The sequence below is a fragment of the Pongo abelii genome, chromosome 6 (genome assembly GCF_028885655.2).
Source record: "Pongo abelii isolate AG06213 chromosome 6, NHGRI_mPonAbe1-v2.0_pri, whole genome shotgun sequence".
Lineage (NCBI taxonomy): Eukaryota > Metazoa > Chordata > Mammalia > Primates > Hominidae > Pongo > Pongo abelii.
In genome coordinates this window covers 59278953-59306264 of record NC_071991.2, presented here as the reverse complement: position 1 = coordinate 59306264, position 27312 = coordinate 59278953, and the positions used below count along the sequence as shown (strand labels likewise).

General features: G+C 41.4%; 1 long non-coding RNA gene across 1 annotated transcript in view; it reads right to left on the bottom strand.

Moving 5' to 3' along the window:
- Positions 1-1235: 1235 nt before the first annotated feature.
- LOC129060354 (uncharacterized) overlaps positions 1236-27312 on the bottom strand; it is a 61789-nt gene continuing 35712 nt past the window's right edge. Inside the window, exons 2-3 of the long non-coding RNA XR_008526976.1 lie at positions 2750-2919; positions 1236-1900 (exon numbers count right to left, since the gene is read on the bottom strand). This is a non-coding gene — a long non-coding RNA (uncharacterized LOC129060354). The remainder of the gene's footprint in view (positions 1901-2749; positions 2920-27312) is intronic.

Sequence of the window (27312 nt, the reverse complement as noted above, 5' to 3'; positions counted from 1 at the left end):
CTCATTTAAATCTCATAGTACTAGAGGTAGCGATAATTATTTTTCCCATTTTGAGACAAGACGTTAAGCAAGGTCATGCAGCTAATGATTGGTAGAGACGGATTTGAAACTCATACGTCTTCATTAAACTCTACCTAGCAGTTATACGCTAAGTAAAATTTTCGCAAACTTGCAGATTTATAGAATTACAGGTTTTTAGTTCACCTTCTGCCCAATTTTTATTTTAAAAGTGGTCTTTAAATTTTTTACTGAAAAATAACATGAAAAAAATCCATGCCTCTTTATGAAGTTCATGATAAGAAAAATGAGACAGATTTACTATCAGACAGCTGCTGTCGATGACTCATAAAATTTTAGCAAAGACAGACACCAGAGAAGATTGAACCCAACCCAGTTATTTTACAGGTGTGGAAACTACGGTTCAGAGTCAGGGTTGAAGTCAAGGAACCTTCAAGTTCAGAACACACAACTCTTTCCACTTCCTGATGCAAGCTGGAAGACATTTTGATTTGAACGCTTATGATATTTTTCGTTCTAGTTAATATGTATGCTAATAGCATTGTAAAGTAAATGTGCTTTTGGCTGGGCACGGAGGCTCACACCTTAATCACAGCACTTTGTGAGGCCAAGGCAGGAGGATTGCTTGAGCTCAGGAGTTTGAGACCAGCCTGGGCAACACGGTGAAACCAAAAAAAAAAAAAAGTAAAAATTAGCCAGGCATCGCAATATGTGTTTATAGTCCCATCTGCTAGGGAGGCTGAGATAGGAGGATCTCTTGAGCCCAGGAGATGAAAGTTACAGGTGAGCCGAGATCATGCCACTATATGCCAGCCTGGGTGACACCACAAGATCCTGTCTCAAAAACTAAAATAAAAATAATAAATTAAATTGCTTTAGTCTATTTGTATTCAGGGTCTCCGCTTCCATTCCCAGCCAGGCGCCCTCCAACCCATTTCTCCAGCACGATACCCATCTGTTTTCCTGACTCTGTCACCTAGATCAGCGGTCCCTATGCCTTACCCTCTAGCCCCTTCTTATAACAGATATTCTGTAATGCCCCTTTTTTTCTTCCCAGAAATGAAATTTGGAGATAATCTACCTAAGCACATAATTTCAACAATGACAACACAATCAATACAATGCCCTATCTGTAACAGAAAGGAAAAACAAAAGTAATTTGTGATAAAAATATATATATGTATCAACAAGTAAATATTCCAACTGACTACCAGAAGGCATACAGCCACGGTCAGCACTTGCCCCCTGTGTGGAACCCCACGGGTGCTGCAGGAGCCCCACAGTGTGGCCCCACAGAGCATGCTGTTCAGGTGACTCAGATACCATGGATGACATTCATCCCATACGGAAGAAAAACTCTTAATGAAACCCTGAACACAATGAAGTACAATCTTCTCTTGATTTGCATGGTGGAAAATTCAGAGCCAAAAACTAAACATTTATATACTGATATGAATATAAAACGAAACATATAAACATACACATACACGTGCCTTTGTGTTTAATTATAAAACAGACTAGGGAACGAGGCTTAGATAATTATAACCAGGTTCCTCACTTATCAGTGACTGTCTGGTGGGACATCTGACAGATGTGCAGGAGGCAGGACAGCCTTTGGCTGTCAGAGGACAGTGTGGAGAGGAGCACAGTGGCATTCCTCCAGGCATTACTCTTTGGCATTCTGGGATCTCCAGCAACACTGGCCTCTGCCCACGGAATATCTTCATTGCCCACTCAATTTTATGATGACCAAAACGTCAGTCCAAATTTCCAAAACACCGTAGGGTTGATACCCACACCCCTCTGAGAAGCTCTGCTTGCGCCCCAAGCTCCTTCGGTGCATGGACCTCCTTGTATCTACAGTCCTGACACAGTCCTCTGCCTGCAGGTGGAAGGAACAAACAAGCAACAGGAAGACGTTGTAAAAAGAATTAAACGACACCAAACTTACTCATAAAACCCTCCAGAGACCAGGATTTTAGTCCCAGCACCCAATACTAGGTTGGCACGGGAATGAAGTCAAACTCATTCAGTCTCTCATTGTTTCCATGTTTGTATAAAAATGAATATTTTTATGTTTATATATAAAGAGGAATGAATTAATTTACTTCCTAAAAATACATAAACACATACACACATATATATTCAAACAATGCTAAAACCTGAAAACAGTGCATAGTATTAACTAATTACAGCTATATACAATTTCTGTCAATACACTGAAAAATTTTTATGTGAATTTAGAGATGAGGAGAAGTTGTTGTTTTTGAGATTTTTAAACCTTTAAAACTGAATACAGGATAATTTTTCTTTACTGCAGAGAATAAATATGGAAACCACTATTTGTCTTTCCCGTCCTACAGAACAGCGCACCAGAATCTGAAAGACATTTTTCATCCATAAAGTCAATAATCAATACCACCTAAAAACAGGAGTTGAGTTTGTGCTAAGGGTGTTAAGTGGGTTGCCTTGTTTAGTCCTCAGGACTCTGCAAACAAAGCATCTCATCCCTATTCTGCAGATGAGCAAATGGAGGCGCAGAGAAGTTGGTGATGAAACTGGAACTCTAATCCAGGTCTTTCTGACTCAGAGGTCAGTTCTCTCAACCACTACTTTGTCCTCCCACTTGGCTAGAATGAGGACACTAATGCCCCTAATTCAACTGTACATTACAAAACAAGTTTTCAGTCCCAGAATCACAGTATTATGGGAAATATTTGGGTTCCTTTACCATTTTTTAGTTTCGTCATCACCAAAGCAGGAAGATGTTGGCAGAGCTGTCCCCAGCCATTCTCCTTGTCCTTCATTTGATGGCTATTTTCTAGCACCTTCCATGCACATGAACCATGGTGACAAGGTTCACATGGGCTGTCAGCAGGACACAGTCCTGCCTTTGTGGAGCTAGAAGAAGGAGCAGACATTAATTGTATAGTCATATAAAAATATACATAACCAGATGCTATAAGATGGTTTGGAGTTGCCATGAGATTATATGCAGGGGCCTGGCTTGGTCTGGAGCTTTTCTGATGTGAATCATTTTCCCTTTAATAAAAGTCAAGTATCATTTACAGGGCACTTGCAATGTGCCAGCCCCTCTGCCAATCACATCCTATACACCTTCTCCAATCCTGGAAGGTAGTTTCATCATGCCCAGTTCACCGGGGAAAACACTGAGGCTTCAAGAGGTCAGGAAACCCGCCCAAGGTTGGCAGTGGGCAAGCCAGGCTTTCAGGGAGGTCTCGCCAAGCACCAAAGCTCCAGCCTCTTCTCTGCTCTGTGCTCCTGCCTGCAAGAGTCTTCGTAAACGCTGGTGACTATTGTCACAAAGCGAGAAGAATTTGAGACATGCACTGTGCTTCCACTGAGAATCTGTGGTCAACCTCAGCTGGCTCCCCTCCAACCCATGTTCTCTGGGCTACTGGGCTGCACGTATCCCTCTCTGGCCTAAACCCTGCAGAGCACTCCAGGCTCTTGTTACAAAACTGTTTGGCTCGGCAGAGCATGTTGGGAACCCTCTCTAGGCTGACCTCTCCTCCCCTCCATATCCCTGCTCCAAAGAAGCACTCTGCGGGCCCTTCCTGTGTCTGTGATGCTCTGTGTCTCTTGCCCACCTGGCTGACTCCTATCTTCCAAGGTCATGTCCTCCAGGGAGGCCTCCCCTGATTTCTTCAATCTCACAGGCTCCTTCCTGCATGCTCTCCTTCCAGCACAGCCTGCATCCCCTGGACTGCAAATGGCGGGTGTTGCCAACATGTCCCCCTCCTGGGCCTGGAGCTTCTGAGGGTCAGGGATTCCACCCAGGCCAGGCCTAAGCCCAGTCCCTGGTGCTCAGAGCCACCCATTAAATACCTACAGATTGAATTAAATTGACTTTCATCTTCACAGAAGTCGAAAGAAGACCCTTCTTTTTTCATAGCACTTTACCATGTTGGCTGCAGCATTTAGAGTTAAGACAGATTCATTAACAAATACTAACAACCTAAAACTCTCAGTGATTGCCTTTCACCATTTTCACTTGCCAAATATGTATAATTTGACTAGTTTCCCCTTCCTCAAAATATGAACATCCTTATGGAATAAATTTCAACAACACCTTTTTTAACATAAAAAACACTGTCTTTTAGGATATTTTAATTTTATTCATAATCTTTATTCTATTTCATAGACTAGCTCGCATGTCTTTTATTTAACTGAATGGATATTATGAAAAAAATTAAGAATGGCTCAGTTATTACATGTGATAATTAATTTCTCAAATTAAAAACTGTCCTCTGTCAGTTGATTTGCAAAGAATAGCTTAATGGACAAAAGAAACTGCATAATATGCCTTCTGGAAAAAAAGCCAGTAACTTTTTGGAGGTAAAAGCCTTCTTTTCAAGATAATGATTCGTTTGAATTTTTAAATCTTATACCAGGGTTAATATAAAATTATTTTGACATTGTGTTGTAACTCATTTGAAAAAGGGCCTGAAAGAAAGTAGTCCCAGCTTCCTGCGTCCCCACTTTCCCTCCAAATCAGCCAGGGCCCCAAAGTCCCGGACTCAAATAAATCAAGATTATGCTAATAACTAGAGCTAGGCACAATGGCAGGCTTTGACAATTCCAGGAAAAAGACACCAGAGGGCACTACAGGACCACGTTTTGTAATTTCAGGCGCCATTTTACCCTTGGAGTTGAACAATAATTTCTCAAAAAACTGTTAACCTTCTGAGCTCCGGATGTAGATTTATTTATTGCTTTCAATATCTTATCGCCACTAAGCTTAACTAGCTGGGCTTGGAAGGTTATTTTAAAGGACAATGCCCTAAAAAGGCAGACACAATTGGGCTTCCTCTTTATTTTACCTTCCTATAGAATGTCGGCATGTGTATGAGCGTGTGTGTGTGTGTGTGTGTGTGTGTGGTTAGCAAACATTTATGATTGAAGAAACCATTCAGGGAATCCAAAAACTAAAATGCAGGATTCCACTGCCTGCCCCCCACCCACCCCGCAAAAAAAAAGTGACGTTTCAGGCCAAAAAAATTGTTTTCATTGTTATTACTTCTGTAACTGTCTTCCATCACCTATTAATTCAATCACCAAATATTTATTGAAGCCCCTAATGTGCCAGTCCCTGGGCACACCATGATACCTGAGCCACATCTCACCCTGCAGGGTCTCACCCATGATGAGAAGGCAGTTCTCTTTACTCCTGTGAGCCAGATTTAGTCTTACAGCATCAATATCCATAAGTGAAAAGTGACACTTCAGCTTAGATTATTTTTCTTTTCACTGCCCTTCAGAAATTTTTTTTTTTTCAGAAGAAAATAGGATTTTAAAATCACTGCTTTCTAGATGTGACCATCTCAGCCTGAGCAAGAAGGATCAAAACTCTCTTGCTGGAACTGCCTTCTCAGTGACTGAATTTTTATGAATCAAATAAAATGGTTGTTTGTGGGTTTGGGGAATGCTTTTTTTCCTTCCAAAGTCCCATATTGATTAGAATGAACTACATTGAAGTTTAAGAAGTGACAGAAGAAAGTGCCACCACTCTTGGCGTCTAATGGAGCTGTTGGGCAGTGCTGCCATCCAGGGTTGGGGAAATGGGACACAGGAAGTCTGTTTCCTCCTCCCCCAACAATACTCCCAGCCCCACTGGTTTGTACAAACAAGTATGTGAGACCACGTGGTAACATGGACAAGTTATATTAGTTACCTCACGTAATACCCACAAGATAGCCCCATTTACCAGCTGAGCAAACTGAGGCTAAAGGTTAATTCTTTGCCCAAGGTCACACAGCCAATATCCAAACCCAAGTCTGTCCACCTCCAAAGATCATGCGCCTTCTGCTACCCAGTGTAAATAACCCAAAAGAAAGACTGTTTCCTTTGAAGATAGGTGAGGCAGACACTGCTGTGTGCTTGCCCTGAGCCATCCCATCTTCTTCCTGTGCACACAGCTGGACTACATTTCCCAGCTCCCCTTGGGGGAAGGTCGGCCCTGTGAGTGGCGTCTAGCTAGTGGAATGTGAGTGGCAGTGAGGCCTGCCCACCTCCTGCACAGTCCTTCATTCTCTCTCTCTACCTGTCACAGCCAGATGCAGAGTACTCAGCAGCAAACATTAAGGCCCTTAGGGATGGTGGGTCAGAATGAAAGGTGCCTGGGTCCCTGAATCACTGCATGGAAGCTGTCCAAGAAACACTTTCAGTGGTTCCAAGAGCAAGAAATAACTTGTTTTGTGTTAAGCCACTGTGACACGGGGTTGCTTGTTAAACAGTTAGCCTTTGATACATAATACACAAGGAAAGATAATGGCTTCTATGAAGGTGTCCATTTGCCCCCCAGGGGACTTGCCTAGTTCTGTGGTAGTGAATTTGTTCACAATTTCCCTGGGCATCAGGAAAAGAAGATATTGACCTAAGTGATCTCTAAGGTCTTTCCCCGACCTGAGAAAAGCCTGTGGTTCTGTGGTTCCCCTCTCTCACCCACCGGAGCCCGTCTCCCACCACTCATATCTGCAGGGGCCAGCTAAGTTACCTGGACCAGGAGGGACTTAGCCCAAACTCTTACCCACCCAGGAGTCTTCCTTCCCACATAACACCTTCCCTCCACTCTGCTGGGCAGCTATACACAGATATGCCCCCTCGGCAGTGGCAGCAATATGTAAGATGCCCTGGCAGGACGACGGGGGCCTTCACATGGCCCTGTGCCACCTGTCCCAACCTTCCCTGCCCCCTGTGTAGCCTGTGTGGGAAGATGAGCATCTTCCTCCAAGAAAAGGGCTGGGTATAGACCAAGACCTTGAAAACTGCTGGGTATCCCAAGAGTGAATATGAGGAATTCTGCTCTTTGAAAGCACTGCTTCTTCGACTAATGTCGCTAACATCTATGAAATACCATACTTAAGCTATTTTAAGTCTACCTCCAGTGACTCATGGGATCTCCTTTTCTGTCACTGAATGTGATGTGCTCAAAATGAAGATAATGTTAATATAGGGAAAAGCAGAACTGAGAGTTTTAATGACACAGACTCCTGGCCAGATCAGGAAAGGAGGGTGTCGTTCGCGGCATTTGTGATTCCGGCTGGGTCTCCGGTGCGGAAATGAAACTCGCCCCCTGCTGGCCCGCCGCGGCGCTTTCAGAGGGAAGGGGAGCCAGGACGCCCGCGGGGATGGCTGCCCAGCTGCGAGTCATACACAAGCATCGCCCACGGCCTGCGCCCCCGCACTGCCCACGATAGGGACCTGCTGAATTGGATACTAGTGGTGTTTCTAGAAAAATCAGGAAGGATTGAGACCTGGGTTTTCGAGTGACAAATTGGGGATGCAGATGAAAAATGCGGGACTCAGTTGCATATGGTGGCAGTCTTTGGCTGCCTGGAGAGAAAGAGAGAGAGAGACCGCGCGTTCACTATCAATATGATTAACTATTATAGTGCGCAGTGTTTGGGGCTATCCATTCCTTCCCCTCCTTCTTCTATCACAGATTCCTCCCTCTCTGATTTCAGAAGGAGGAGTTAGGTAGGGTCGGGTAAGTGCCTGACCTAGGCCACTCGGCATTCCCCTTCCTCCACCAGAGTCCTTGGACAACTAAAAACCATTCCTGGGAATCTTCTGCGGAACCCTGCCCCTCTACCCTCCAGCCTGCCAAGCCTTTTTTCTGTCCCCTGCAAACTAAAGAATCCTGACTACCAAAGCTATTGATGGTTCCCACAATATGTATTGCTTGAATCCACTAGCACCTGACACAACCCAAATTATGAATTACCATAATTACCAAGGGTAAAACCCAAGGTTAATGAAGAAACAAATTAGTGCACAGTTAAAAAATATAAAAGTGTTCTATAACTACTACAAAATGAGATAAGGTTAATTAAAGTAATTTTCAAAATATTAACAGAACCATAGTTCCAGCAAGTATAAGAACATTATCAGCACATTTGCATCATTGAAGGATTTAAACAATTTATAGAGCCATAGATAGAACACTTATATTTGTGAAGGTCAAAAAAAGATAAACTATTTAGCTTTATTTTTGTAAGCCTATTTTGTTTTCTACATACTGTGGCATTATTATATCTAAGAGTTAAACTGCTCTAAGTATTATTTGTAGATTTCTATTTATGAAAGAGGTTATCTTGTTTATAGGAAAAATAATGGATTAAGCTTAACCATTCACAAATGGACAGTTATTTGTAGGTACTTAAACATGAAGATCTATCAGAGCATGGTAATTTGTCATTTTTAGTGCTTATTTGACTGTCTATGACAGCACAATTGAGTATAAAATGATGATTTTTCTGTAGTGCCACTGCTAGTTTGATTGATAATGAGAAGATACAGCTACCATTTTTAATTTTTAAAATGCAAGATTATTCTGGAGTAAATTAACCTAATCACACAGAGCAAGTAAATTAATGTCAGTTTCTTACTTAATTGCAAAACTAATATTAACCTAAAGAATCTAAATCCATTTCTGACACATATTCAATTTTTATAATGTTACATAGACAGTTTTTCTGGATTATATGTAATGGTTTCCAGCATTAGCTTCTCTGCTAATTGGAAACGTTGGGAATGGGAGCATACATATTCCAGTGGTGTTGAAGAAGGTTGCTTCCAGAATTGATCTAGCTATATTACAATTCGGACACCATCAAAGAACCACTGGGTATTTTTCATGGCAAGCCTGCTATAAACTCACCCAGTGAGAACTTCTCAGGGCTTTCATTCTCCTGGCGTAAGTGGGTTTTTTCCAAAGCAGACCAACAGCTCTCACTTGAGAACTCAAGTTTTCCAGCTCTCATTTCCCCAGTCTGCCTCAAGCGAGTCAAACAGTGTCAGTACTGTCTCCTGCAGCACCTTGAGGGCTGGTGTCTGTGTTTTCCCGAAATGAGGGTAGACGTGGTTCATGCAGACTGGAGGAGAGTCCCTGAACTCACAAAATGTCTCCTCGGCCTTAATGCTTTCCAAGTTGGGAGATTTATGTTGCAACCTTGAGAAGGGCAGAGTAAATACAGAGCCCGCCAGCTATTTGTTTTCCTGTTGATGAATTCCCCAAATTCAGACTGGAAGCCCTCCAAGAACCAAAGTCTCTTCAAAAGGCAAAGTGTTAACCCTGAATCCTTCGGCTGCTTTTGCCACGTCTTTCTCTCCCACCCAGAAAGCTCCAAAATATCTCTGAGGTTGTGTTTGCTGTATATGAAGCTCTCTGATGACTCTTCCTTTTTATCACGCAAAACAAGCCAGGGCCGAAGACCACGGAGGAAGAAACCAGCTGACCACATGGTGCAGGGATCTTGCAAGAGCTTCTCCTAGTGAAGCTTCCTAGAGCCTCACTCCTACACATTCAGTATAGCTTTCTTTACTTATGAAAGTGATTCCACTACCTAGTCAAACTTTGCTAGCTTGAAATATTTGCCACATGCTCTATTGCAATTGTGGTTTTCATCTTTAAATCATACATCCTTAATCTTCTCCTTGGAAATGTAACAAATTAGCACTATATTTTTGTTAGTTTTTCCTGAACATGAGCCATACAGTTTATGAACCAATCTAGATAAAATGACCATTTTTAATCCCCAAATCACTCCTTATTTTTAGTGTTTAGTCTCACTGGCTGCTTTTATAATTAAAAAATTTTTAAATATAATCTTTTTTTCTGATTATAAAATTACAACATCTTATTTATAGAAAACATGGGAAATAGGTATTAAATGTAAAAAATTTTATTTGTAATCTCATTAGTCACAGTTAAGCCTTAACATTCTAGTATACATCTTGTTTCTCTGCTAGTTTTTCTATCTGGATGATGGCTTTTTTCATTTGATCTTACATAATAAATATTTTCACATTACTTCCATTTTTTTTTTTTTTTTTTTTTAAGACAGGGTCTCACTCTGTCACCCAGGCTAGAGTGCTGTGGCATGATCATGGCTCACTATACCCTTGAGGTGATCCTCTCACCTCAGCCTGCTGAGTAGCTGAGACCACAGGTGTGCACCACCACGCCAGCTAATTTTTGTATTATTTGGTAGAGACAGGGTTTTGCCATGTTGCCCAGGTTGGTCTCAAACTCCTGGGCTCAAGCAATCCACCCACCTCAGCCTCCCAAAGTGTTGGGATGACAGGCATGAGCCACTGCACCCAGAACCACAATGTTCTTAACTAACCTTTTATTGTTGGAATTATAAGTAGCATTCCAGTAAACATATTTCTATGTAAACCTTCAGCCACATATCACATTAATTTCTTAGGATAGATTCCTATAAGTAGAATTACTGGGTCAAAGTGTAGAAACAGTATTAAGATTCTCAATACATTTTGCCAAATTGCTTTTTCCAAAGGATGCATATCAATTTGTGCTCCCACCACAGTGAGTGAGACTGGCTGGCTTGCTGTGCCCTCATCCACATCCAGGATAGCTGTGTTTGCCTCTGGGCCTACACAATAGACACCTCCACTGAAACAGGTGGTGTGGCCCAGGTTTGGGAAGGGCTTAGACTGGGAGTCAGGAGACCTGGGCTTGAATTTGGATTCTCCTATTGTATAGCTCTGTGACATTGTAGAAAACCCTTAGCAGCAAGAATAAAAATTGGGAACAGACTATTAAAATAAGGTAATGAATGCGAAAATGCTCTGTAAATGCAAAATGTGAGGCTTTATTATGGCAAGGCACCTATCTGTTGCTATTGGTACCTAAATTTCAGTGTAAAATTAGAAACTGGGTTTATAATGTAAATTATAAACAAAAAATAAAATTTTATGGAAATTTTGACTTAAGGTTTCCTTCTTAAAAATAAGAAATAGATGACTTTCTTATTAGCATACTTTCTCCCATCTCTTTCTGAGCTTCCCCAAAAAAAATTCTGCAGTATCTGAATCCCAGGTGAGCCTGCCTAACTTTAATATGTGAAATAAAGTTGTATATTGTCTTGGATTATGCAAACTAAGCTGGTAATGGAAAGTGTTTTTTTTTTTATTTTTGTTTTTTGGAGACAGCGTCTTGCTCTGTCACTCAGGCTGGAGTACAGCTGCATGATCATGACTCACTGCAGCCTCAACCTCCCGGGCTAACGTCATCCTTCTGCCTCAGCCTCCCGAATAGCTGGGACTACAGGCAGGCACCACAAAATCTGGCTAATCTTTTATTTTTTATAGAGACAGGATCTTATTATGTTGCCCAGGCTGTTCTACAACTCCTGGGCTCAAGCAGTCCTCCCACCTTGATCTCCCAAAGCGCTGGGATAACAGGCATGAGCCACGGCATCCAGCCATTAACACACTTATGGAGGGTGGATTTGAGTCTAATTGGCATTTAGATGGAGGCAATATTAACTCAAGACATTTTTTCTATTTTAACTGTTGCAACTGAATACAAAGCCTTCCCTTGGATCAGGCCACTCCGTTCCTGCCATTCCAACACAGGATACTCTATCCACATTCTTTCCTACTTCTCCTCATCCACATGGAACCATATTTCCTCTAAGGTTTACCAGGACCCACCTTCTCCTGAAGTCTTTCCCAACTACTCCAGCGTGAAAGTTTTACTTTCCAAGAATGCTTACCTGTGAATCCCCCTGGCTCGCTCAGGAGTACCCCTGCTCTGTAAGGTCCTTTCATCATTTCATTTCTAGAGTGTAGACATTTCTTCCCCATCTAAGCCGTAAACCATTTGAAGAGAGAGATTCTTCCTTTGCATTTGAAGCACCGTGTATATTCTTGGCCATAAACTAACTTGCCCCTGAGGTTGACAAAGAAAGAAAGTTTTACCCAGGACCAAGAGTCGTTTTCCCAGTAACTCTCACTGGGGAAAGTTTCTCTAGACTTTACCCCTCTTGGCATGAGGGGGTTGGAGGGTAGGTCAGTGCCTCCAGCTACTTTTCTTCTGGGAACTATTTTTCCCTCATTAATTGTGCTGACAGGATTAAGAATAGCTCAAAAGCCAGCAGCAAAGGCTAACGTGGACAATTTTGTTATTTTCTCCTTTTTTCTCCTCACCCTACTCCTCTTGCGTCACCCTCCCACCCCTTGGCTAGATATATATCTTTTTTCTTATTAAACAGCACTGTTTTTTAAAACAAAATGGATGAAGAGGCTGCATTTTCATATCATCATGATTCCTAGAGAAACATTAACATTATGAGGGCAATAATGTCTTATTCACATTTTGGAGGGCTGAAACTCAACTATATTTTAGTGACCCTTCTAGATATGTTCCCATTTCTAGAGGCTTAATTAGGGCATGTGTGATTGCAAGAAACAGAAACCTACCCAAATTATTCAAGCCAAAGAATAGAATCGAGGTTCAGGGAGGTATACCAGTCTTTCCAGCACACTAGGCTTGAAATCTTTCATGATTTGTCAAAGGGAGCCCTGGTTTTAAAAGCATTGAGAAGGACTGTGTTGGACTAAGAAATTGCCCAACAATAGAGAGGTAAAATTCCTTGCTTTTCATCAGGCAACTGGTAAGGTTCAGAGAATCTTTCTAGTTATTGGGAGCTGTGGGAGAAGGTCGATGATATCTGCTTTCAACTCTAATGGAATATAAAGATTGTAACATGTGTGTCTCCAATTGGGGCATCAGGCCCCAGGCGACGACCCAAAACAACTTTCCTCAGATTTCAGAACACAGTTTCAAAAAGAGCATTTGGCAACTGTCCTGAGAAGAGGTTCTGAGAAAGAGCTCAGCAACCCAGCCAAATATAGTCTCCTCCCAAAATTAAGCCAAAGTTGTCAGCAGTTGCTGAGGACTTAAAGGCTAAAGTCAGAGCCCTGATCAATTAATCTGTAAACAAATTCATCATTGGCCTCCTTCGGAAACCACTCCATGGGATTTATCTGCCCTATTGGCAATCATGTCTTAAGAACATATATTAGGGGGAAAAGTTGAAATCTAAGTATGTGCTCACCACCACCAAAGGAAATGATCCCATGATCCAGAACTTTCAACTACCCATTTCTTTCCATGCCATTTCACATTTCACTTCCATCTTAGCTTCTTTTTAATTTTAGAATCATCTGATGGCTAATTTTAAAAAGCTAGCAGGTAAAGCCTCCAACACCAGTCTTTCAGCAGTTTTGGGAATGGTCTAGCTTTACCCTGGACCCCAAACTCAGTCATGCTAGGCCCCTCCTACCTACCTCCTTTCAACCTAGAATATTCTCAGCTTCCACAAACTCAATCACAATGAAGCTGAGTCTGTCACTGATGTTGATAATTGTCAACAAAAGATGTGGTCATAGTTTATCAAGATTTAGTTCCAATGATGAAATAAATAGTATTTCTGACTTCAATCTTTTGTAAAAGACTAGTTTCAGAGGTTGAGCTAACAGGATATATCTTCCATAAGCTGTAGACCTTGCTTCACAGGTACCAGAGCTGCTGAACTGGAGGAAACAAAAGGGAAATACAGCAGTCTCCTGGACTATCAGAATTTCTCTTTCTGCTAGTATCACATGAGATGAGCCATGTGGAAGGGTGTTGAAAATAAGCACTAAGGAAATGGGAGCCCATAAAAGAAATATAAGGGATATCATGTCACCTATTTCAGGCAGAAGTTGAATAAATACTCTCATTACCATTTTGAATTCAAAGTTCAAATCAGAGGCTGGGCATAGTGGCTCATGCCTGTAATCCAAACACTTTGGGAGGCCAAGGCGGGCAGATCACACGAGGCCAGGAGTTTGAGACCAGCCTGGCCAACATGGTGAAACCTTGTCTCTACTAAAAAATATACACATTAGCCCGGCGTGGTGGCACATGCCTGTAGTCCCAGCTACTTGGGAGGCTGAGACAGGAAAATCGCTGGAACCTGGGAGACAGAGGTTGCAGTAAGCCGAGATCACGCCACTGCACTCCAGTCTGGGTGACACAGTGAGTCTCCATCTCAAAAAAAAAAAAAAAAAAAAAAAGTCCAAATCAAAATCAAGCTACAATCAGTCTGTGGAAGAGGCAAAAGTATTCTCCAACTGGGCCCTCTGCTTGGCGACATTTCCAGCCTTGGTTACAGTTGGGCTGGGGGCCATGTGACTACCTCTGGCCAAAAGACCATGAGAAAAAGGGCTGATGGACTATGTATCACTTTGGTCCAGAGTATGTAGGAACAGAAATGGGTCACTCCACACTCGCTCACCTCTGCTTCAGTGATCCTGGAAACCACATATTGAGATGGCAGGAACCTGGATTCCTGGGTCACCGGATGGAGAAGTGCCCTCCCACTTAGAATGCAAAATGCAGTATGAAGGCACAAAACAGAGATTTCAATGTTTACTGAATACCATAGCATAATAAAGCCTATCTTTTAAAGTACATTGACTTTTTCTTTTTAATTAAATTTCTTTAGGAACTTAGTGCTCTTTGGAGATGCTCACGATGAATGGAAGTGATTGTAAATGGTGCAGCTTTTGTACCAGGTCTATACAATCAATAATCTAAGTAGTTTTAAAAAGTCAATTCCAAATCAGATAACACTGTACACAGTGAATAAACATCTAACCTAATGGCTCAGTGGATTAAAACAGTTGGCTTTGGCACTCAAAGTTCTCATTCTGATCCAGTCATTTATTTTCTCTGAGATCCTAAGTAATTTCATCTCTTTTCTCTGTTTTGGTTTTAAGATGTAGAGGAGGACCTGCCTCAGAGGGTTTTGGTGAGCAATAAAAATAACTATAAAGCACTTTTCCGGCACAAAGTGCTGCATAAATGCTTAATGATTTCCTTTAATGATATCATGGACAGGGGCACTGTACTTTTAAGTGAAATATTTTCATTTGAGTTATAGCATGTAATACTCTAGATGTCAAGGCCTGATGGATGGTTGAAATAAGGATCTTTTGGTTTTTTTCTGGAGTCCAGATAATTTAATCATTTCTCCTTAATCTCCAAAAATTACCTAATTAAACACATGCAGGACTCAGATGACTCAGATCTCAGAGTAGGCTAATGATGGTCCATATAAAGAGAGAGGAGTTTGTCGGCTGCCATGAATGATACAGTCTTAAGGCCATCTGTTTTGTTCATGAATTCTGCTCTGAAGGAAAAACACTCAGTTGGCCTTTTTTTTCTTAACTTACTCTTATTTAGAAAATCATAGCCTTATACAGAGCCCAAATCAGTCTCAAGAGGCAGGCATTTACTTTCTAATGAAGGTGGGCATTTTGTTCTCTAGACCATGAATGACAGCATTTGGTCAACTGTATCCATGAAGAGGCCCCATTCTTCTCTGTAAAGAATAAGAAGGGAACAGGCAGGGACAATTCTTTGGAGGTAATGGTCTTTGACACTTTTTGTTTCAAAAACGCAGTTATATAACCATTTATTATTTTCTATGTGTATCCTAAAATCAATGAGTTGAGAAGTTCCACCCTACTAATCCATTTGCAAACCTCTTGCAAATATCAATAGAGAAAACTCTATCACGTAGATGTTCCACCTCTGAATTATTCCAACTCTCAGATGTTAGATGTGGCCTCTCCCCTTCCCACTCATCTTCTCATAATAGCTCCCATTTACCTAATGCTTACCTTATGCCAGACTTTTAACATGCAATTAATGTGATCTTATGTAGTTCATACCATAGTCCTATAGGGTAGGAATTTTTTAACCCATTTATCAGATGAGGAAATAATGCGCAGTGAAGTTCAGTAATTTATCCTAAGTCAAACAGCTGTAAGACGCAGACCCTGAATTCAGACCCAAGCTAGCTGCCTCCCCAGTCTGAGCTATTAACCTCAACACTAATATGCCTTTTCACCTAGCCTGAGCCCCACATGGTTGAGGAAGGGAATGGGGAAGATGGGGCAAGGAAGGGAAGGGAAGAGAAGGAAACAAAGGTTACTGTGGCTTTTTTTCTTAGAAAGAATGTTTAGAGCTGGAAACAATTGCAGATTTTCCAGCTACTTCTGTGGTTTTTAGAGAAAAAAAAAAAAAAAACAGATTCTACACAGTATGTTGGGTCCAGAATCAGTGTCCAAGATTTCCAACTCCCATATATACTCTTTCCACCATAGACCTCCCACCTACCTCCACCCCTAATTTTTAAAAATAACTTCTATGAGTGAATTTACATCTTATTAAAAAATACGTAAATAATTCCAATTGTTTTAGTGACCTAGAATAGCAGTACGTATGAATGGTAAGACCAACCCTTAAATTTCTTCATTGTTCATTTAACTAACATTTCAGAGCATCTACCTTGGGCAGGGCTCTGTGTCAAGGGTCAGCATATAGTGTCCAAATTTTCTGATTGGTCTCTTCCTGCATTGAGGAGTTTCCAGGCAAACGAACCTAATGGTTTAACGAAACTGACTCTTGGCCAGGCGCAGTAGCTCACACCTCTAATCCCAGCACTTTGAGAGGCCAAGGCAGGTGGATCACCTGAGGTCAGGAGTTCCAGACCAGCCTGGCCAACATGGTGAAAACCCGTCTTTACTAAAAATACAAAAAATTAGCTGGGCATGGTGGCAGGCACCTGTAATCCCAGCTTCTCTGGAAGCTGAGGCAGGACAATCGCTTGAACCCGGGAAGCTGAGGTTGCCGTGAGCCAAGTTCACATCATTACACTCTAGCCTGGGTGACAAGAGCGAAACTCCATCTCAAAAATAAAAGAAAGAAATTGACTCTTCTATCATATGCCACCCATCAAGAGGAAAAAAAAGTGAAGGTGATTCGAAATGATTATTTCAATAGTATCCTTTCTATATTCAAATATTTTATCCATTTCTGTAATACCCAAAACCCTTTTAGTTATGCTGAAGGAAAGTGTTTTATTCATTGCAAATCCTTGTTGCACAACAACTATGTACAAGGAAGTTTCTGGGCACATGGGACGCATCCCTGAACAAAATGGACGAAAATTTCTACCCTCATGGAGATTACATTCTTAACTGATGGAGGCAGGCAGTAAACAATAACCATAATGGGCTAGTAAATTATATATTAAGTTAAAAGGTAATGTGGGTTAGAGAAAAATGAAATAGCCAAGGGTAAGTGGGATTTGGAGTTCAGAAGGGAAGAGGGACAGGTTGTCATTTTAAATAGGATGGGCAGAGCAGGCCTCACTGAGGATCTGTGAGCACTTTTTCAGATGGAAGAACCTTTCAGCAGAGTGGACAGCCAGTGCCCGGCCCTAAGGTGGGAGCAGAAAGGAGGCCACTGTTGCTGAGCTGAGTGAGCAAAAGGGAAAACAGGAGGAAATGGGTCAGAAAGAGAAGCAGGGAAGTGGAGGCAGGGTGTGCCGATCACAGAGGGCCTGGGAGTCCACTGTAAGAACGCCAGCTTTACTCAGTGTGAAATGGAGAGTGCCTGGAGGCTTGTGGGCAGAGAAGTGATATAAGGAGGCTTGGATTTTAAAAGGAGCCCTCAGGTTGCTGTGTTGAGAACATACTTCAGGGGGCAAGAGTAGAGGCCAAGAGACCAACTAGGAGACATTAAAGCATCTGACTGAAGTCATTCAGGTGAGAGACCACGCTAGCCCAGACCAGTGTGGGAGCAAGGGGGTAGGGAAATGGCTGGATTCTGGATACCATGGGTTTTCCTGGCAGATTGGATGGGGGAAACATGACAGAAGAGAAAAGGTCTGGAGGATGCCAAGGTTTTTAGTCTAAGCAGCTGGAAGGCTGAAGTTGCCAGTTACTGAGACAGGGAGAATGTGGGTGCAGCTAATTTGCAGTGCTGAATTCAGGAGTTCGGGCGTGGTCAGGTTTAATTTGAGATGTCTAATTAGCCCTTCAAGTGGAGGGGTTGAGTAGGCAGAGACGTGGGCCTGGAGGCTAGGAGGGGGGCCCAAACTTCAGGTGTGAATTTGGGAGGTAGCTCCCTCTGAAAGCCATGAGGCTGAACGAAACTGCAGTGGGGCTTGTGATGTCTGGCAAAAGCTGGTGAAAACCAACTGCTCATTCAATTGGAGAATTTCATTTTCCCAAACAAGTGAAATGTCTAAGAGCAAAAGATTGTTTGACAATTACAGTCATCCCTCAGAATCTGTAGAGGTTCCAGGATGCCCAGTGATACCAAAATCCATGGATGCTCAAGTCCCTGATATAAATGGTGTAGTATTTGCATGTCACCTACACACACACTCGTGTACACTTTAAAATAAATTCTAGATTACTTCTATTACTTAATACAAGACCTAGATTTCACTTCATTCACATAGATTGAAGGTAGTACTCGGTGTGGGCCAAATACACGTTTTGCTTTTTGGAATTCTATGGAATTTTTTTCTGAATATTTTCAATCCACAGATTGTGGATTTGGTTGAGTTCACAGATGCAGAACCACGGATACAAAGGGACAACCATATTTATTTTTAAAGGACCCCAGAAAGAAAAAAAATCAGGGTAGAAACTTCCATTTTTAAATTAATTTTTCTCTATCATAGTTACAGCTTTTGGCCAGAGGCCCCAGGCCTCTGTACAGAAAATTCACAAACGTTTGGGTAAAAAGCAAGAATGGAATTTCTCATGTGCATGAAAATATGCGCACAGACAAAACCAAAAGGTGCAGCAGAAACCCAGAGGCCACGCTCTTTATTCCCGCCCCTGGGAGAGTAGTTCATGCCCACAGAGCTGGGCCAGCCTCCAGCAGCCCTGGACACAAGGACAGAGGGAGATACAGGGCTCCTCGGTGAAAGAGACTCCCAGGTATTCTTTATGTAAGCTCAATTGCACTGGCAGATATTTACACAAAAATGGCTATCCTTTTGGAATCTACCATCTTTACCATCAGGAATTGGGAGGCAGAGGTCCTCCTGCTACTATAATCTCAAAATTGTACAAATGTTTGAATTGTGAGGTTACCAGTGCTGTGTCATTCATTACTTTATTCTTTCAATGAGTAGCTATGGAAAGCCATTGCAGCTCCATCCACACACAAAGTGGGCAGTGAGCCTGCCCTGCAAGAGGCAGCTGCTGTCTGTTTCCAGGAAGGCTCCTGCATCTTTGCTCAGCAGGGAGTCACCTTCTCTCTTTTGCCTCCCACTGGCCACCTCTGCATCCTGCTCACACAACCAATTGAAACTTTCTGGCAGGACATGAAATGTGCTCTCAGGAACTCGCTCTGTTGCTGCAGTTGGGGACAGCTACTGTATGCATTTGCTTCATCTCCCCGAGTCACAGGCACTGCAGTGTGAAGGATGCTGCGCTGCACGGCCGTGCAATTAGATCCCTATGGTCTTCAGCTTTGCACCCTTCCCCAGTGGGCACTTGGTTGCTTCCTTCCCTCCACAGTGCTTCAGTTGCTAAGTATCAGAATGATTTCTCCTTTTTTAGCCAAATCACACAAGCCTAGGTGTGTGAGACTCAATAATACAGATATTGTGTGACAGCGAACCAATCTCTTCTTGCTTCCAAACTTTAAATTCCCCCGTAAGTATAGATAGGAGACCTATGTGTCCTACACTTCCACAAGCCAGTCCTCTCTTTCTAAGCAGTTCTCCAAGAAAATTCTAATTCTGCTGGCATCAATGTGGCTGCTGTTATTGCTCATAAAGCTATCCATGGGACTCTGTGGCAGGCGCCTTTACTAAGCTCTGTAATTAATTCTTGGAAAGCCATAGAAGGAGCTTGTTCAGAGCACTGTTAAATCAAAAGCAGGCTTCCTGTTGGCCTGCTCAGATGGAGCCCTGGTATGTTAAAACAGATCACGAACCAGGCTGAAGAAATCGAACAATCATTCATTCCTCCAGCAGTAGAATCTATGTGCCACCCAAGATATGAATAACATGTGTGGGCCATACACAGATGCAGAGGTCACTGCTCCCCAGACACATGGAGAGACCATGGAACATGAACTTTAACTATTGGCCAAGCACTGGTTTGCTGTATGTGATTTTCTTTAACTCATTTGTTGGCTTGATTGTTTGGTCATGGACTCTGAGGTTGTTCTGATAAAAACATTTCAGGAAGATGTGTGGGTGTGACATGTATCATGTAGCCAGAGGCAGACAAGTCAAGCTGGTTGGTGGGCCCTGGTTTATATGCATGAGCTCTCATTGGATAATAATAATAGTAAAAGCTACAATTTATTGAGTGCCAGCTGTGTTTCAGCAGTGTTTGACCTTTTTGCATACATTCTACCAAGAGTTCTAAAAGGACAGAGTGATTGTCTCTACTGTACAGATTGAAGCCCACTGTTATGTTTGGTTTTTAAAATGCTTACACTATATTATAATGTTGTCATGTGCCACAAATGGCTTCATGAGAATGCAGTAGACTACAACTTTCTTTCTCTGTGCCTAAATAAAACTGCTTCCACAAAAGAATGGTGTCTTATACACATTAAAGGCTAAATAAATGTGCTTATTGACTTAGTGAAACTCACACTTATTCACTCATTTTAAAAGAAGATATGCCATTTACCTATATAGCAGAACAGGGGGTAAATTTGCCCACCACCAGCTCCCCGCAAGACATTTGGCAATGTCTGGAGTCATTTTTCATTATCACAACTTGGGGAGTTTTTGCTACTGGCAGCTAGTCAGTAAAACCAAGGATGCTGCCAAACATTCTGTAATGTCCAGGACAGCTCTCCTACCCAACCCCGACAAAAAAGTACCCAGCTCAAAACGCCAGTGGTGGTGATCTTGAGAAATCCTGATCTATACAGACAAGGTCAACCAATAGATCATCATTTGTTTATTGATATTTACATCATAAAACATCAAATTAATAAAAGAAAATGGTTAATCCCATAGCAGCTGATAGTAAACTGCATACTAGAACTAGCCAAAAATGTGTTATTTACATTGCAAAATCCAGAAGAGAATTTTGCACTAAGTCTAATACCACATACCTTAGGTTGAGAGATTCCTCACAAAGATTGAGATGCCAAGCCCAGTCTTGTGTATGGGAATTACTTTTGAGCTATCACATGAAAGGAAAATTTAGTCAATATGCCGGTATAAAAATTGGCTGCCCCCTAAGGCCTGGAACTTTACCACAGGGAGAGCTCCCCAGCACAGAGCACACATGGAGGTTCTACAGAGGCTAAGTCCTATGCAAGACAAGACTGCATTTTTAAAACATGTGAGGTAGGCAACGCCAAGAAAGACACTCTATAGCCTTGACAAACAGGAAAATTCAAACTTAAGGAACTAAAGCTAAAAGAACAATGTTTGTAACTTTAAAAAAATTAAATAAGCATTTTAAAGTGTTTACAGAGATAAAAAAACTACATTATAAAAATAACGTGGTATTATGAAATCAGAACAGGTAGATTTGAAAAACAAAGATTGTTCCATTTAAGAATAGTCATTGAAATAATAAATTTAATAGATGAGTTAAAATAGCAGGTTAGATCGTATTAAACTTAGTGAATTAGGGGAGAAATCTGAAGAAATTACCTTGAGTACAGCCCAGAGAAATGAAGACATCGAAAATATAAAACAAAAATTAAAAGACATGAAGGATAGATTAAATAACTGCATTTGTTAACTATTATTAGAACATAAAGATTCTCAGATTTGATTTAAAACCAAAATTTGGCCATGTGCTATTTATAAGAAAGATACTCCTAAAATGACCCAGAAAGGCTGAAAAAAAAAAGAATGAAAAAAGAAATTCTAGGCAAATAATAATCAACAGAAAACTAGTGTGTAATATTAATATTAATAAAAATATAATTCAAGGTGAAAATAAATGAGAATGGAGAGACATTACTGAAAGGAGCAACCCATCACCAAAAAATTCTATCAACAATTACTTTCATTTACTTAATAAATGTACTTGAAATATATAAAATGAAAATAGAGTTACCAGGAGAAATTGACAAAACTACAGTAGGACTGGGAGATTCTAATACGCTTCTCTTAAAATCTGAGTGATTAAGCAGCCAGAAGCTGTGTAAAGAATAAATGATATGGGCCAGGCACGGTGGCTCACGTCTGTAATCCCAGCACTTTGGGAGGCCGAGGTGGATGGATCACCTGAGGTCAGGAGATCCAGACCAGTCTGGCCAACATGGCAAAACCCCGTTTCTACTAAACGTACAAAAATCAGCCGGGCATGGTGGCACATGCCTGTAATCCCAGCTACTCAGGCAGCTGAGGCAGGAGAATCGCTTGAACCTGGGAAGTGGAGGTTGCAGTGAGCCAAGATCACACCACTGCACTGCAGCCTGGGTGACAAGAGCAAGACTCCGTCTCAAAAAAAAAAAAAAAACCAGAATCAATCATATGAATAACACTATTGACAGGCTTAGTCTATACACACACACGTATAAATATTTGTGGGTATACATATATTTCATATATATATGTATATACACACACATGCATATAATGTGTGCATACATATAAAAATGATGGTCTATAGATTTTATACATATACACATATATGTAGCTTGTTATATAATATATAATATCATATGTGTGTTTTACAGAGATGGAATCAGGTACCAAAAAATTTCACTCATGAGGAATTTACATTTATAAAATATGAACCTTTCCCAAATCAGAAGGAAATTTTAACCAGTTCCAAAGAACTGATTATCATACAGACTATGTTCTCCATTCACAGTAATATAAAAATTATAATCCAACAGTATAAATGAGAGCAAAAAATTTTTAATTTTTTGGAAATGAAAAAATAAACATATAAATAATTCATGGATTAAGGAACTCATACTATTTTATTAATTGTTTTTGTCACTTAATCTATCACAAACATTTCTCTTATATCTTTAAAAACTGTTCTACAAGGTAACTTTTAGAGTAGCATGGTATTCCAACATATGGATGTCATATAATTTATTTGACCAGTTCCTTATTTGGGCACATTTATATTATTCTCAACTTTTTGCTATTATCATAATGCTATAATAAAGATGAGGCCAGGAGGTGCAGTGGCTCACGCCTGTAACCCCTGCACCTTAGGAGGCCAAGGAAGGTGGATCACTTAAGGTCAGGAGTTCGAGACCAGCCTGGCCAACATGGTGAAACCGCATCTCTACTAAAAATACAAAAATTATCCAGGCATGATGGCAGGTGCCTGTAATCCCAGCTACTCAACAGGCTGAGGTGGGAGCATGGCTTGAACCTGGGAGGCAGAGGTTACAGTGAGCCAAGATCATGCAACTGCACTCCAGCCTGGGTGACAGAGACAGACTCTGTCTCACAAAAAAGAAAGAAGTAATATTTTTACTTCATCGTACACAAATGTATTTTACACCATTAAGTTCTTTCTGTTTCTTAATTAGAATGTTCCCAATTGGAAAACAGTTGCACAATACTTCATTCTAAAGGAAGAAGAGCCATAAAAAGAGCAAAAAAAATAAGAAGAAACCCTGCATTTTAGATCTTCCTAGAAATAGCAAGTTGCTCCAGGAAAAGACCAAACCTGGTGATAAAGGTTTGTGTCACCATTTCAAAAAGAATAAAGAAAAGGGCAGTACAGACACTGCATTATCAGACGCCACCATTATAATTTGTGGATCTCACACATCAATATGTAAATAACAGAGGCCAAGCTATTTCCTCCGCAGGTTGCCTCTAAATTGAAGTAAAAACTGTATTACTAAAGCCTGGCAAGCTAGAACAACACAGATTATAAATCAAACAATGATATGAGTTCATTTAACACGGAGAAAACAAGCGTTTCTAGATAACTACGTATCATGCAAGACAAACAATTCTAGAAACGGGAAATAAATGGGTGAGGCAAAATGAAAAGGAAGAAAATTGGATGAAATTCATCAGGACTAAAAATATTGGCAGTTTCAGGGTAGAGGTATTAGCTGAGCAATAAGGTGAGAGAAATTGCTGCAAGTCTACATTGCCTGCACTCTGAGGGAGGCCACAAGGAGTGCCTGTTAAGAGCTCTGACTGGCTTCAAACTGCCTTGGCTGGATTTTGGTGGTAGCAGTGGGTGGCCTTGGCCAAATTTTCCAAGCCCTGATTTTCTTATCGCTAAGGTAGCCAGCTTCTACCTCATAAGGATGCTATGAGGATGAAATGCAAAAAAAAAACAACAAAGTAAATAAAGGGCTTAGCCCAGTGTCTAGTACATTTGTATGTGCTCATTAATTGTTAGCAATAGTAAGCGAATGTCAAAAGATTAAGAAAAGCCAGATGGCCAGTTGAGAAACAGGAACAGGAATTAGATATTTTTACTAATCCTCTGTGATAAACTCTGTAGTTCATGTTAACACACACACAAAAAACAAAAATTTGCTTCTATGAACCATTTTTAAAAGGCTCTAGGCCAGGCATGGAGGCTCATGCTTATAATCCCAGCACTTTGAGAGGCCGAGGCAGGCAGATGGCTTGAGCCCAGGAGCTCAAGACCAGCCTAGGCAACATGGTGAAAACCCATCTCTACAAAAAATACAAAAATTAGCCGGGCATGGTGGTGTGCACCTGTAGTCCCAGCTACTTGGGAGGCTGAGGTGAGAGAATCACCTGAGCCCAGGAGGTCTAGGCTACAGTGACCTGTGATGATGCCACTGCACGCCAGCCTGGGTGACAGAGTGAGACTTTGTCTCAAAATAATAATAATAATAAATAAGATAAAGTGCTATAATTTTAAATGTAAAGTGTTGTAAAATCAGTGTGCAAGTTTCCAGTATAGAGTCTAGTTACTAAAACAGATATTTAATTTATCATGACAAGACATATTGCCAGACTGAGACTATTAGCCATGGCTGTGTGTCCACTGGCAACTTTAAGGGATGTGAGATCAAGTTGCCTGGGCATCCAGTTATGCTGTCTCTGATTGGAGGCGAACTGCATTCTTTCGAGTGGTGAACATATAGACCTACTCTCCATTATTTGGCAGAAAATAATAAAATTAATTTATATTTGTCAAATGCATTCCCTTGATAATGACTGGACACCAAAATATCATTTTCTGAGTTTTCTTTTCAAGAATTTGGCTTTGGAATATGGAAATTCCCATGATTGAGAGTCCACTCAGCAAGAACTAATGAGCCCTGAATAATGATCACCCTCCGAGAGTTCCCCTCCACCATGTCCATAAAACCCCTCCAGTTGGCGATGGCTTCCACTGCCTTTTAGTCAGAATTCAGCCTATCTTTATGGACCTTTTTCGACTTCATAATTTCTCCAGGTTGTATTTTTAAAAGTCTTATTCACCTACAAAATGAACCAACAGATAAGCATCTTTTCCTTTTCGAAAACAAGTCTGGTCTCTTTGTTCACAAATTCCAAATATACTAGTCCTAGAAATTATGCATGGGCAAGATTTGTATTTCCAGAGAATTTTACTTTCAAACAAGGTGAACTGTCAAACTGTGAATACAGCTTGTGGAGTGAATGTCTCCCCAAGAAGGAGGCTCCTTTCCTTGAGGGGAAGGGAAGTGGCTGGTCTGGGGCTTTCTCATTGGCCCCTGGGTGTGGTTTTGCACCTCTGGTTAGAGGCTGGCCGCTTTGTCTTGTCAGAGAAACGTATCATCTGTTTTAAAGCTGACCTGTAATGCTTTATTCACATTGTAAATCTTTTATTGCCTGTGACTCCTGTGAGATTTCCCCTTTTGTTACTATTTTTTTTCTTATTGGTATTGATTCTCAATTTTGCCAAAGGGTTAGGAAACCTACTGCCCTGTTGGCACGATTGCAAAGAATCCGACTGCTGTTTTCCTCCCCACAAAAGAAGTATCTGCAGCCATTTAATTATGTAGTTTATTTTTAAAGCAAGAATGAAAGAACCAGGGATCATCTTTCACTTAAATTCAGCTTAGCATGTTCTCAGAACATTAAACATTCTCAATTCTTTCAGTTATTGAAATGGGTGTCCTTGTCTGAAAGCAAATGAGTGCATTTGGTTTTACCCAGTCTAATGTCACAGATTTTATTGTATGCTGTTTTCTTTTGTCAGCTAGAAATAGAGTCCATAACCTCAAACACTGTCAAAAGGAAATAAATATACTCCGTGGGAAAAATAATAACTCTTAGACATTTCAGCTGCAGAATAAATCCCTTCCATCGGACACAGCCTGCATATAATGGGAACCCCAAACTGCCTTGAATGCCCTAACAGAAGCTGCTCCTGCATTTATATTTAGAGAATACCAAGGTGTTCCCTGGCAATTGAATGTTAGTACAATAGAAAAGTGTTATTCATAGGTAACAACAAAAAAGCTTCGGCAGGGATATGTCTAACAATTCATGTTGTCACAGGCCAAAATAAGTGTATGTATCCAGAGAGAGCTGACCATTTAGATTAGAGAGAGATGTTTCTTCAAAGGAGAAGACCTGTTCTGGGTCATTCTGAGCTCCGGAGCTCATGGTGCTCTCTGCTCCACAAACACCTTCCATTCGCCCTCCTCCCCGCCATCTGTGGACTTCCACCGCCATCAGGAGCTTCCACCTTTCTAGAAGTCTGAAGCTTTAACACTCCAGTTTTCTGCATGGTACTGCAGCCAATCTCAAAGGATTCTTCAGTGGAGGGAACTGGAGGGAGGAAACCTGCAGGAAAGAAGCTGAATCCTGCTGAAGAGGAAGAGGTTGCTTTCTGTACATGGAAAGGAAATTGTTGATCCAGTCTTTCGCTGTTCAATCCCACCCCAAGAAATAGACTCAGATCTTGGGATCTCTGGGAAGGGTGGAAGTTTCACAATGTGGCCTACGGCTCCCCACTCCTTCTGGGTCTCCTTCAAACACATACCCACCCTCCCCATTCTACAATGCTGCAGTGGAGAAGTGGAGAGTTATTTGGCATGTGACAGGGAGCTGACTCAGATGCCCACTCCACATCTTCAGCACTACCTGGATGGCAGAAAACACCAGGGCACCCCTACTTTGGGTCAACACCAACTGCTCCGCCAGCCTGAAGAAGCTCTGGCCCTTCCATAAAGGGAAAAGGGTGGGTTCTTGAATTTACAGTGGAGACACACAAATCTGGACTGCACTAGAAAAACAAGCAAGAATGTCTCTACACATGTCTACCAGACAGATGTGGCTCCAAATGTGTCAATCAAAGCCACAGAAGTGCTGGGGTAGAGGCATTATGATGCCTTCAAGCTGCTTAGTCAGAAGTGATGCTTTCCTGGGTTTTGCAAATTTTTTGTAACTTAACTGCCCTCAAGCCTCAGCAGCTTAACTGAAGGTTAACATTAATGCTGAGTCCAGAAGACCTGTTAGGCTTCACCTGCCCACCAAAAGACCTCATATCCTCCCATCTCCATGGTTATTTCTGGAAATCTATTATGAGTGTCACATTTGCTAGAAACAAATCCAACTGCATTCTCCAGGGTGTGGCCTCCTTGCAGGAGCCTGTGAGCCCCTGGAGAGAGGCACCACGTCTTGGTCTCAGCTGCTGTGGCCCTGATAAGAACACTCTCTCTGCCATGCTATCAAG